At 36.9% G+C, this 12,625-nt stretch overlaps 1 long non-coding RNA gene across 1 annotated transcript in view; it reads right to left on the minus strand.

Moving 5' to 3' along the window:
* Nucleotides 1–12,625, minus strand: part of LOC135417112 (uncharacterized) — a 35,353-nt gene extending 22,728 nt beyond the window's left edge. The window contains exon 1 of the long non-coding RNA XR_010431900.1: nt 12,527–12,625. This is a non-coding gene — a long non-coding RNA (uncharacterized LOC135417112). The remainder of the gene's footprint in view (nt 1–12,526) is intronic.

Raw genomic sequence — 12,625 nt, forward strand, 5'->3', positions numbered from 1 at the left:
AACTCAAATGTTTTAGTTTCTCTGCACACCTCTATCTGCCCACATGAATGGTGAGGAAGCTGAATTGGTCACAAAACTCATGGTCAATGGGACCTAATTTAAAATCAGCTAGACCAAACCATTTTCATTTTCACTACAAATATAGATGGGAATGGTGGTTTTGAAAAGAGTTTGGTTTTTTTAAAATATTTTTGCTTCTTTTATTTTAAATCACGGATGAAAGTTTGCATTTAACTTCATTGGCTACTGTATTTGTGCTTGCTACTGTATTTTAGGAAACAGTAAAAAATGGGAAGATTGGTTTTTTTCTTTGATTCTAGAACAAATATGAGGCAGACATTGTAATTTCTTGTTCAATTGTGGGGAAAAATAAAAAAGGGTGTTTTCTTTGAATTATATTGAGAAATTGCCCATTGGTATGAATTCAACTGGACCTCTACATTGTTTATTCCCATTTTTTTTCCTTTTCTTGAATGTTAGAGTACACAAATTGTAGAACAATTAGAGACTTAGATTCTAGCTATGGGATTTCTTTCTGTTCATGTACATTATCACAAAATTATGTTGCCTGCCATCTATGGGATGCTTTGATCCAAAATTTCAGTCATTGTTTCCACATTTAGGGGCTGGAATGAACATCAAAGAAGAGGGTGTACTGAAGTTGCTGAATGCCAAAGCAGTACAATAACATGCAAAGGATATAAGCAAATCCCAAAGGTAAAATGTGCTGCCAAATCTTGCACATAATAGAAGCTCTAAAGTGACAGTCTGTCTTTGACAAATGCATAATGATATCAATGCCAAGGGAAGGAACTAGAATGCTGAAAGGTGAATAAAAGAGTTGGGAACAATTCACTACATTTACACATTTCCTCAGTGTGTTTTCACACAACAAGGAAAGCAGATGAGACAAATGTATTAGGTAATCATTGGAGAAGACCATAAACCTGCTGAGTTTTTTTAGTAACCTGGATATTTCCTTGGCTTGTAATGAGTTTTCAAAAACAAAACATGGTTAGAAATAATTCATATTCTGAAAGAAAAAAATGCAGGCCACAAGGAATGTAAAAAATAGTTAATTCTCTTTTCCTTTGACAAGATCACATTTAATGCCCATATGGTAGTTGCAATATGCTGTTCTCTTTTCTGGTTGATGGATTCCTAAATGCTTCAAATAGTTGCAAAGGCAAGTTAAGGGTTCCATATGTATTCACTAGGTTTTCCAACACTGAGAACTAACAGGGTGATTTAAATGAGTACAATAATGTAAAAACATGAGAATCATGCAGAAAACCTATCAATTTATCTTGTAAAAGATCTGAAACCTACTTGTTAAATTCATTTTATTTTCCTTTCTTTGAAAACAAAACAAAACCCAAAGCAAATAACAGCTGTAAAACCTGTAACAAAAGGCTTCCTTCCACAGTATGTACAACACTTAGCAGAGGCGAGTCTCGGGTTATTTAGCAGATCCTAGTGTGTTCTGGAGTATAGAGGTTTTTCCCAAGCCTGCATGTTAATGTTCATCAGAGGGAGTCTGACAGAGGCCCACTGAAGTGCAGCACTCCTGCTGCACCCAGTCAAATATTCAGAAGGAAGTTCTGTTGTAATAAAACTTCAAAGAGATAACGATCGAGGACCTGCTCTTCCCCCATTAGTTTTCTACCCTGCCTCTGGCAGCTGAAGAGTCACCTCCAGTTTTCATATGACTGATGACTGAAAGCATGGCTGCCACATGTCAACAGTGCTGCTCAGGTGGTAGGTACCTAGCCAGTTAGCCCGCATTTTAGCCAGGTGATAGCCATATTCTAGTCATATGATAAAAAAAAGACTATTCCATCTTTGACAAAGAGAATGTCAGCCTTCTGCAGGAAAAAGTGGCATATTCTTGCCTGGTCTGTGGTTCCTGTACTCCAGGTACAGAGGTCTAAAGAGCAGTTTAATAAGTCTAGGCAGGGTAACATTCCTCCTGCTCAGTAACTGAGGAAAAAGCTTCTGACTGGCATGGGGCTACGTTGAGTCAGGAAGGGAGTGTTTCCATAGCCTAATTACATGGATTTTCAGTTGCTATTGACTTTGGGGCAGCCCATTAACACCTCAGGGTGCACTATAACTTAGTTACTTGGGCTCTTGAAACATCCCACAGAGACACATATATGGTTTAAAGCTGCCTCTGTCTTGCTCTTCCTCCCCCTTTTCTCTTCCACCCTGAATCTATAGGTTTTCTACTATGCTTTGGTGAAGTGCAGCAAATAATGTAATTCTTTATACATATAACATCCTGGTTTGTGCAAGCAATTAGGAAACTGAATACCGTGCCCAGATGGGGATCTGATCCTGTATGCCTTGGCTCCGGTCCTGCATTAGATTTGTAGGGAGTGTGACCTACATTCTCTTCCAAAGAAGGCTGGGTAGGAAAGGACATCTGGTTTGCATTGTGGTTGCTACTAAAATCTCTTATGAAGCAGGGAAAAGAGCTTCAAGTGGTCAGGTAGAGACGCATCTGTTATCATAAAACAGGGTACATACAATCACGACTGAAAAAACTAGACAAACAGATATTGTAAACTAGATTAGGTGATGTCCAGTACTGAAGGAAGGAATGTATAGTCTATCGCATTTTGTAAGCGAAGTGTCTGACCTCATGCCAGCCACCTGCCAACATTGAGAACAACCCTTTTCTGGCCACAATAAGATTGTCTCAGTGATAATGGGGGAAAAGCCAAAACCATGAAGAGCTGTGAGATTCATGGACAGGCAGCCATTTTGCCAGAAAGGGAAAAAAGTTCATCCCATCACTTTCAGGACAGTATTAACATCTCCTGAATGTCCCCAAAGAACTACTCCTTCTCACCAGTCTGGGTCAAAATATCACTAGTTCTCCAACTCATCTGCCTCATTGGTCTCTTCTATTGTATCCTCTTCTCCTGTCACAGAGATACTGTTGGAAGCAATGCTGGGCAGATCAAAAGGTTTGCAGAAAAGGGACGGAGATGTGGACATCAGAAACTCAGGTGGAACTCATGCAAAACCTCCTATCTGACAATCAAATCACAGCCTGAAGATGAACACTATGACACTGAAAGGATGCTAATTTACCTTGACTATTAGTGATATTCTATAAGTCACTGGGCAAACATTGGGCCCACACTAAAAGAAGAAAAAAATACTTCAACAGTCATTTGCTATCCTGGAAAGAATGAATTTAGTCTAAAAGTTAAGGAGAGAGCTGGCAAAACTCCATGTACTAAAATAATCACCACCAACTTGCATGAGGTTAAAAAACTTCATGTAATAGAGAAATGTTTGTTCCTAATAAAGTCACAAGGACAAGGAGCAAAACACCAGGTCAGTCATGAGTATTATAAATAATTAAACTGAAGAATATAAAAAATAAACAAGGAAAACTGAAAATCTAAGTAATTGGTTATGATTATAGCTGAATTGGAGTAACAGAGACTTGGTGAGAGAATTCATATGGCTGGAATATTAATATAAAGGATATAAAGGATATAGATTCTTCAGGAAGGAGAAGCAGGTTAAAAACAAGGAAGGTTATCACATGCTCAGTTGTCCAGAATGGAGCTCAAAGAATATGTATGATGGTGAAGAAGAAACAGACATAGGCAATATCACCATTTGGGTCTCCTACAAAGCATTAAATCTGGAAGTTCAAGTGAGGGATAATTTTTATATTTAGGTAGTAGACTCTTCTGAAGCCCTGAAATCTATGTTCTTTAACAATCAAACTGTTGGCAAAGGCACTGGTCAGCAAATTCTTTGTTGATGAGAGTTAAAAGGGAAGAATTGAAGGTGAATCAGTTTTCCAAAACAGTTGAAGCTTGTGGGGTTTTTTCCTAGAGGCTGTTTTCCAATTTTTTGAGAGACTTTTTCAGATACTCACGTTTTACCTTGTCAAAAAGGTCTTTCGGACTTGCTGAACAGGTCCCAGGCATCCTCTCAGGTCTGGTGATACCTGTGATTTGCTTGAAGCATGGACAACAAAGACAATGGGGAATTCATCTTCTCTAATGTGTTGTACTGAATAATGAAAGCGTAAGGTCTGTGTTTAAAGCTCAGTGAAGATCAGACTCATTTTAATCTGGATTAAGTTTAGCTGCAGAGTCCTTGTGTTTGGACTTTTAATTCAGAGCCAGACCTACCTTAAATTTTGCCTTCATCAGAGAAATTATTCTTGTCAGACATCTTTTCAGTTCTATAACTTAATCAGACCTCTCAGCCAGGACTAGATAACTCACAACTCATCTTCCTCAATTTCCTGGTTGGGGGGCCTATTCCACATTACTTCCTTTGTTTTGCTCCCTTTTCCAGGCTGCCTCCATACATGCTGTACACTGTGATCAGGGGTGCACACTGTGACTGTGCCTTAACTCTTTAAAAGCCTGAAAGAGGTAATATCTCAGGGACACATTGTCAGACAGATAATGTTGAGTGCTTATAAGTTTCTGTTTTACTTAGTGAAGTAGTTTGTTTCTGATTTTCTTGGACATTCAAAGGGCCTGAGCAAATGTTCAATACTTTCTTCGATGTGAATAGTAAGAAACCAAGGTCTGAGGAATGTGCATAAGATATGACACTATTCCATTGCAGAACATTGAAGGCAGCAGCACTTGTGGCAGACAGACATGTGCGGGCAGCAGCACTTGTGATTGTGACAGACAGAACTCACAATGCATAGGAAGAGAGAAAGGTAAAGCAGCAAAAGTAAAATGATAGTCTTCAGGAAGAGAAAGTCTTCTGAAGTTAGACAACTGGGAAGCAAGCTCAAGAGAAAAGGATATGTGATGCTGCGACAGCTGAAATATTTTGTACTTTTTATTGGACCAGATTCTACTAAATACATCAACTGTAGCAGCTGGCTAGTGTAATTAACACCACCTAAAAAGGGTAAAGCCTCTGCCTAGAGTAACATAAGGGCAAGACAAATGTTTTTCATATTCTTGACACACTTCCTAATTATCACAGAATCAAGTTCATTGTGGTCACCTCAAATTTGCTAGCAATTGTTTGGAGGACACTGGGAAGACCAAAGAGAAAAATTGTAAAAAGTTAAATGTGATGTCTTCTTTCAGAAAGGGGGAGAAAGAGAAAAGGAATTCTGGCTAGCCACATCTATTTATTCAAAGTTTTTTTCTGTAATTCATAACAAAATTCAAGCCCTAAAAGATGAGAAGGAAATAAGTAGCAGCCGATATGAATTTGTGAAATTCATTCACTTGATGAATAGGAATTTGTCAGTAACTAATCATGTCAAATTGATTTCACTCCCTTATAAAACTGGTCACAAGTAAAGTGGAAAGATGATAGGTCACAGGTATTCTGACTGTTTGACACCATGTTGCATGATATTGTCTTGAACAACTATTTCAGTACTGTTTAAGGCCTGTGTTATATCAGGTTTTGGGGTGCCAAAGTTCTGGAAAGATACAAAGGTAGTTAGAGCCCAGGGGAGAATAACCAGGTCACAACAACATGACATATATGAAAAATAGGAAGAAGTGTATTGTATTTCTTTCTCTAGAATAAAGAAGACTGATGGGCCAGGAGAACAGCCTTTGATTTTATTTACAGCAGCCTTTTACAGGAATTATTTGTTCTCTATGGTAGATGGAAAAGATTTGCTCTGGCAAATTCAAATTAGACCTTAGAAAACAGCTTTCTGACTCTAAAGATAGGAAAGTTGATTTTTTGAGAGGGCTGTGGAGTCTTCATCACTGAAAATGTTTAAGAATGGGTTTAAGAGGAACATCTCTCAAATTAAACTTGCCTAGAGAGAGGGCAGACCTCCCAAGGGAATCTTATTTTCCACTGATTCCTGGACACAAAGTCAGATGCCTGTAAGCTGCGGTTTCTGTGCCATCCAGGGTAGGAGACCTCTTTGCAGTGCTAGAGAATATCCATACTTTACCTCCTGTGGGTAGCAGCAGCAACTGAGGGGGGCTAGAAGCTGAAGTGTCTGGCCAGGTTCCCTCATGTGCTCTGGTTTTAGCCTGGCTACCTAACACTATTCTTCATCATCTGTGCTGCAGTCAGTCTTCTCTTGTACAGTCAGTCTTTTCATGTGGAAACGCAGAGTGGTAAATAATTTTTTTACCAAGTGCTTTAGTGCTTTACTATCCTTGTGTTTTCTCCATTCCTATGCATCATTCTACAGCTGATAGTGAGTAATGATGAAATTTAGCTTAGCAGAAAGTTTTGCCTGAATATATAATCTTTTGGAATTGTGATTAGAGTTCCCAGAGTCCCTGGTAAATTAGGCCATTTGGCTTTTTCATTGTTTCAGAATTAATTATTGAAGTAGCTAAATGTTCAAGAACATAAAAATGTACAAATGGGTGTTAGTTGAATGGATGTAGTAAGATTTTTTCTGGCATGAAAAGCACAGTATTTATGACTTAATTTAATCAGAGAAGAAAAATATTGAGTAGGTGACGAAGTAAAAATGATGACTGTGTATTATGTTTTTGCCATGCAGCTGAACAAACACATTCAATGACAGACTTTGGCAGGAGCTGCAAAGATGTTCTTGACAATGGCATGAATAAATATTAGGTGCTGTACACAATTCGCTGCATTCCAGGCCTTGAGCAAAACCAGGTGAGCTTTGCCTGGAAAATCTGGAAGAAACAATGTAAGAATGTTGGGAAAATGTAAACATATACAGTATTCTCCGCAGCTGCTTTGCTGTAACATTTTCATTTGCATCAACAACAACTCTGTCATTTTTTATGTTCTCTGCTTCCATTGCACTTTTAGGAATCAATTAAACTCCCAGCTGCTTTAGAGTTCATGGTAGGCACTTCAGTAATATTGTCTAAATGAAGGACTTTATACCTGCTAAACAAAATACACTGATCAAGCTTAATTTCCATTGTTGCAACTAGTTTACAAAAATAAAAAGGAAAATAAATATTTTGATATTCTTAGTGGTCAATACAGAAGCAGAGAGATATCTCCCAGTGATTTAAAGTGGAAACTAGAGGAAACTAGAGAGAGGCTGTACGACATGGATGTGGGCTATGATAAATAACTACTTGTAAGACACAGGTTGGTCAATATATCTATTTAAAGAATGATTATGACAATATGGAGGAGAATTTCCTTCTAAAGATTATTTTTTCTCCATGGACAGTTTACATCTGTAGTCTCTTGCTAGAACCTACGGCAGTTTCAGTAGCTCAAGCACAGTTGACTGCTGAGGAGAAAAGAGAGATGGGAATATTCTGCAGTGCTCTATTCTTTATTCTGACTCCACTGAGTGAAATTTAATTCAAGGTTGGTCCTCAGATCTTCAGTGTTCAGAGGGATAGTGTTGACAGTACTGCTTTTTCATCTTCACTTTTTGTAATCCTGAGAATATTCTTAATTAATGTTGGAACAATAGTTTGCACTGACAAATAAAAATTAAACTTAATGTGGAATTTTCATTAGTTCTATTCTCTACTGATCTCATTTGCAAGTGTGCAATGTTCATTTCAGAGGTAGTGTTCTTAACTGTATGCCTCCTGTGTCACTTCAGAAAGCAATGGGGACAGTCTACTGCGAGCCTTAAAGATTAAGCTGTTGTGGCCTGATGATTCTACAAGGGATAACAGTGTCTCTCCTTATTTACATCATGAAGCCTGGGATTCTTCAGTGAGTCCCAGGAAGAATAAGACTGCAACAGAGAAATCATTGGCATAGCTGGGAAGGAGAGAGACAGTTCATGTCATTTCTGCAGGTTTTTTTCTGGAATGAGTCCCAGATATAACTCAGAGCAGCTTCAGACTGCTTGACCATCTATAGCCTCATAGGTGTGTTTTAGAAGCTAAGGACAGATGCGATATTTAGCTGCTTGCCCAGAGCTCCCCTTATTTACTTGTTCTCCCTGTTCTGTGAGGGATGTGAGAGTTTGTGAGAATGTGTATGACCTTCCTGTAAGAACTTCAAAGGGACCGGGCCTGGCACATTTTATTTATGCCATATTTTTTTTACTGGAGTTAAACAGAACAAAGTAAAAATCCATCTTCTCTGTTTGGCTTTCTCTCTTCTGAACCTTTCAGAAGTGAAACCAATGGACACAAAACCTTAAAACACTGAGTGGGGCAGCAAAGAGCATACGGTAACATACTGGTGAAAAAGTCTAAAGACTATTTTTCTTGTCATCTTTACATATCAAGATGATAGATATTAAAGAAGGAGTAAAAATAGGTCTCCAGCCTAGAACAGTTTTGGTAGCTGAGGATTTATGCTGTATTTCTGTCTGTAATTATAATTTTGCATCTGAGTATGTGCCTTCTGGCTTTCTCCTCTAAGTTTGTAGAGATGGTTGATTTGCTTGAAATGACCAATATATCTCTTGTATTATACTTGTTCCTTAGCTGTTGTCTGTTATTATTAAACAAGTAATAATTATTAACAAAATAATTTTCTGCCTCAAAAGGATCCCAGAAAGGGAGATCAAGAGATATCATTATTTGTTTGCAACTGCATATTTTATAAGGAAAGTGGAGAGATTATTCTGAGCCTCAGTTGAGAGATGATCTCATCACACCATTATTATACCTATTAGAACTATTTCCAAATACTTATTACTAGAGGAAGTTCTCCTGCTTGAATTGTATCTCACCTATGGACATACATGGATGTATTTTTCAGGCAAGCTGAGAATTTGGCTTCTTTAAAAAAACTCACGTATACTTTGGGAATTCTAGTCCTAACTACAATTTTTGTGAAAAGATTGAAAAGTTGGGGCCCAGAGCCTGAATTAGATAATATAGTGTTTGCTTCATTTATTACATTAGATGTCTAGAGATCCATCCCTTGTGTCATATCTTACCAGGACCTCGACAATAGAGATAGCAGTCTGGGAACAGCAGCAGCAGGTACATGGTATCTGTGATTGCCGGACGTGTTTTGGACACGCAGAAAAAGCACTGATTTGAGCCACCTTTTCTGAGATATTTGGCAAGCTTCACCCATCTGTTGCTATGTAGGAGGTCAAAGCATATCCCAGCTGAAAGAATTCCTCACTAAGAGGGGACTTCTGTGCTTTGGTTAATTATTGTGAATCAGCTAGAGGAAAAACAATAAAATATTCCCATACATGAATCTTGGGGCAGAGGTTGCTATCCCATTTTTAACAAATTGTAAGTGAAACATCATTTAAAAAAAAAAGTATAGTGGGATATCTCTAGCTGGCTATCTAGTTCCAAATCTTGAATACAGTCATGGTTTGAGAGCCCCAAAATCCTGAGTTGCAGATCTTTGCCTTTATACTGTAATTCTTAATTGCAGAACTTTACCACATCTAGAGGCAAAATTTTGAACAAATAAAGCTATGGTTCAGCATAAGTATGTTTTCAGGGGAGTAAACAATTATTGATGAAAAACTAATTTAAATTTCAATAAATGTTGATGAAAGCTGTGTCGGTAAGTTAGAAGGTAAGCAGACTGAGAGAATAGGAGCAACTCAGATTAAGTGAGCACTTTGATTAGGGGAGATATGAATACCCTCAGGACGTGAAAGGGGCAAGGGACAATTGCTCAGTCATTTTGGTAAACCCATATTTAGTCATTCAATCTACTTTCTCCTGGAGACATTGCTTAGATATTGATATTTCTCTTGTCTTGTTTCTTGTATGTCATCTACGTCAACACTCAAAAAAAATTGATAGGAGAATAGATGCTCTTTTTTTAATCTTATGGTTATACTAGTAGGATCAACTAATTATGGAGAAAATAATTTTTAGTTATTTTTTCATCAAATATTACAAACAGTTTCAGAAAGCTCTTAAATGCAGTATTTAAACAGCTTTAGCTTTAGTTATTGCATCTGCAGGTACATAGCTTTTTTCAGGGGCATATCCATGTTTTGAAAGACTGTGAAAGTTAACTCCTGATTTTATTGCAAGGTATTTAAAATTACAGTTAAGACTTGTAATGAAGCCTGCTCCTTTGATTAACCTTGGTACTGACTAGGATTTAAATGTGATTACACTGCCAGAATGAAAAGTTCTTGTCTCTTTATGATTCTTCTGTATTTCTACAGAATTAGAGAAATGGTTCAATTACTGAAAATATAAGAACTGCTGACCTGTATTCAGATCTTCTAACCTGCACATTTTTGTGGTGAAGGATTTTGTTGAGTCAATGACTGCATTGTGTTCAATGAACTGATTATAGTTACTTTGGGCTCATATTTACAAAACTCCTATAGCAACAACTTTTTTAGATATTGCTCAGGAATATTATATACATAAGCATTAGTAGTGACTTAGTTAATGATACATGGCTGATCACGGTACAGGAAAGGCTAGTTCTTGGTCTTTCTGTTGTACTCTTTAAGAGATACAGGCAAATAAACCCCTGTAGCTGATAGATTGTGAGCTGTATGAACAGAGAAGGAATGTTAGAAATATGAAAAACAATTTCTGTCACATTATTACATGAATCCCTCTTTAAGGATTTTAGTCTGAAAAATTATTCTGTGTTACCTTTAACATTTAATAAATTTAAGCCAAATTTTTATGTCCAAAAGAGAAATTTTATAAAACATGTGGATTCCCAGTTTCATAAGTTCCTGTGATGGTCTGGACTACTAAGCCATAGAAAAAAACATTCAATTTCTCTAAGCCACTACAGAGTTTCTTGGCAACTGATGGTAAACAGACACTGCTTGTTAGGAAATCTGTCTGCCTTTTTTTCTTTCTTATTTTAGATGTAATCTGGGATGAAAACCAGTGCTGTCATACAGGCTCCAAAAATAACAAATCAAATAATATTTATAATATACTTGGGATGTAATATTAAATTAAGTCTTTAGGCTTAGCCATATTGCAGAAAAAGTTGTAACATAAGTTTTCCAATTCCCAGCAACAATGGCAAAAAAACCCCAAACCCAGACTCCAGGCAGTGCCTCCCTCCTGCCCATTTGCTCCTCGATGAGAACAGAATGCTTTGAAGCTGCTGTGATACATGGCAATATGAAAGTCTAAGACAGCTTTGGATCCCTGTCTCAGATCCTTCTAGATTTAATAAACAGAGAAGGGAAGCATGTTTTGTTACTTGTCTTAATAAACACAGGGCACTACCCTTTATGAGAGCTGGAACTACCTGAATAGGAACTTAGAGTCAAAGTGAAAATTTTATGAACCTTCTCATTAGCACCATCAAAACCAATATATGGATATCGATAGACACATATAAAAAGAGAGAGAAGCTGATATTTGAGTCAAGTGGCAATACCTAGGAAAAACTAAGCCATATAGACACCAGTCATAAATCCAGATTCTAGGGAATTTTTTCATAATCAGATATGTTAGCAAAGAAAAACCAGCAAATAAGGAAAGATGCAGGCAGACATTAAGAGAGAGCTCAGAAGCAGAACCCCTTGGGGTAGGGAATTGAGTGAAAGGCCAGATTAGAAAAATGGGCACAAAGAGAGTATTTGTACTTATTCTGCTGATTTTGGATTAATTCTTCATAAGCGTGGTTGTTTGGAACAATATATTCTGAACAATATGAATTCCTCCCTTTGACAGAAATGAATCTTAAGTTCATTTAGAAATGAACCTAAAGTTCCTAAAAGTCAGGCAATTTTAGCTACTGTTTCAGTCTTTGGGAGAATTTCAACTGGATTAAGTGCCTGAATATCATCAATTAAAAAATTTCACTAGAATTTAATGTTAGTGATTTTGTGATCCAATTAAATTAATTTGGTACAGGAACCGGTATAATTATGTTTTCCATGTCTTCTGGTAAAGATTTTTTTCTGTATTCTGAAGTAATTAAAATATTCACCAAATCCTAAAGACACTTCTTTTTTGCTGCCTTGGATTCTAACACTCCTATGAGGTGTCCTAGCAGGATATTAGGTATTTTAAAATGTAGCCAAATACAGATGTAGATTTTGAAAAATAAGGCCTAAGCAGCTAAGTAATTATTGATGAATAATACTGTGTAAAAATCCTAAATACGCTATTCTAATGGAACCAAACCCTGAGAACTTTATTTGAGTAAATCATGAATTAACTGTGAAATATGTGAAATAAAGTGACTCAGAATCTAATCCGTATATTCTTACTGACAATTAATCTTGAAGAGCTATGGAAAAACTGAAGAAACAGCAAAGGATCTGCTCAGTAGACCAGTATTTTCTAGGAAAACCTTTGTTCTCTGCCAAAAGTTTCCCATAAAACTATTTTCATCTTTCTTTAAGGCGTAGATTGTCTTCCCATCTTGAAGTGCAATTTAATACAAATTTTCTCCCACAGAACTGAGTTTGTTACAGGTGGGTAATTCTATCATGTAATAATACTTTTTCTGAGGGAAAAAAGCCTTCAAACAAACAAACAAAAAAAGGCTAAAAAGCAAAGTTATTGCACAGTAGCAAGAACAAATAATTAATAAAACTGTAAAGTAAAATAGTCCCCTGCAGGCCCTAAAACAAATAAATTCATCATAAGCATAAAAAATTCTGCAAGAAAATAACATTAAAATTAGTAATTATTTGAAATGCACTTACAGTTCCTGCAGTTCCTTTGTTTAATGAATACATTTCAAACACCAGTGGCACTCTTGAAGATTGACTTGATCTCCCTCTTTGCATTGCTTTGAAGTTAAT

This window comes from Pseudopipra pipra, chromosome 7 (assembly GCF_036250125.1).
Source record: "Pseudopipra pipra isolate bDixPip1 chromosome 7, bDixPip1.hap1, whole genome shotgun sequence".
Taxonomy (NCBI): domain Eukaryota; kingdom Metazoa; phylum Chordata; class Aves; order Passeriformes; family Pipridae; genus Pseudopipra; species Pseudopipra pipra.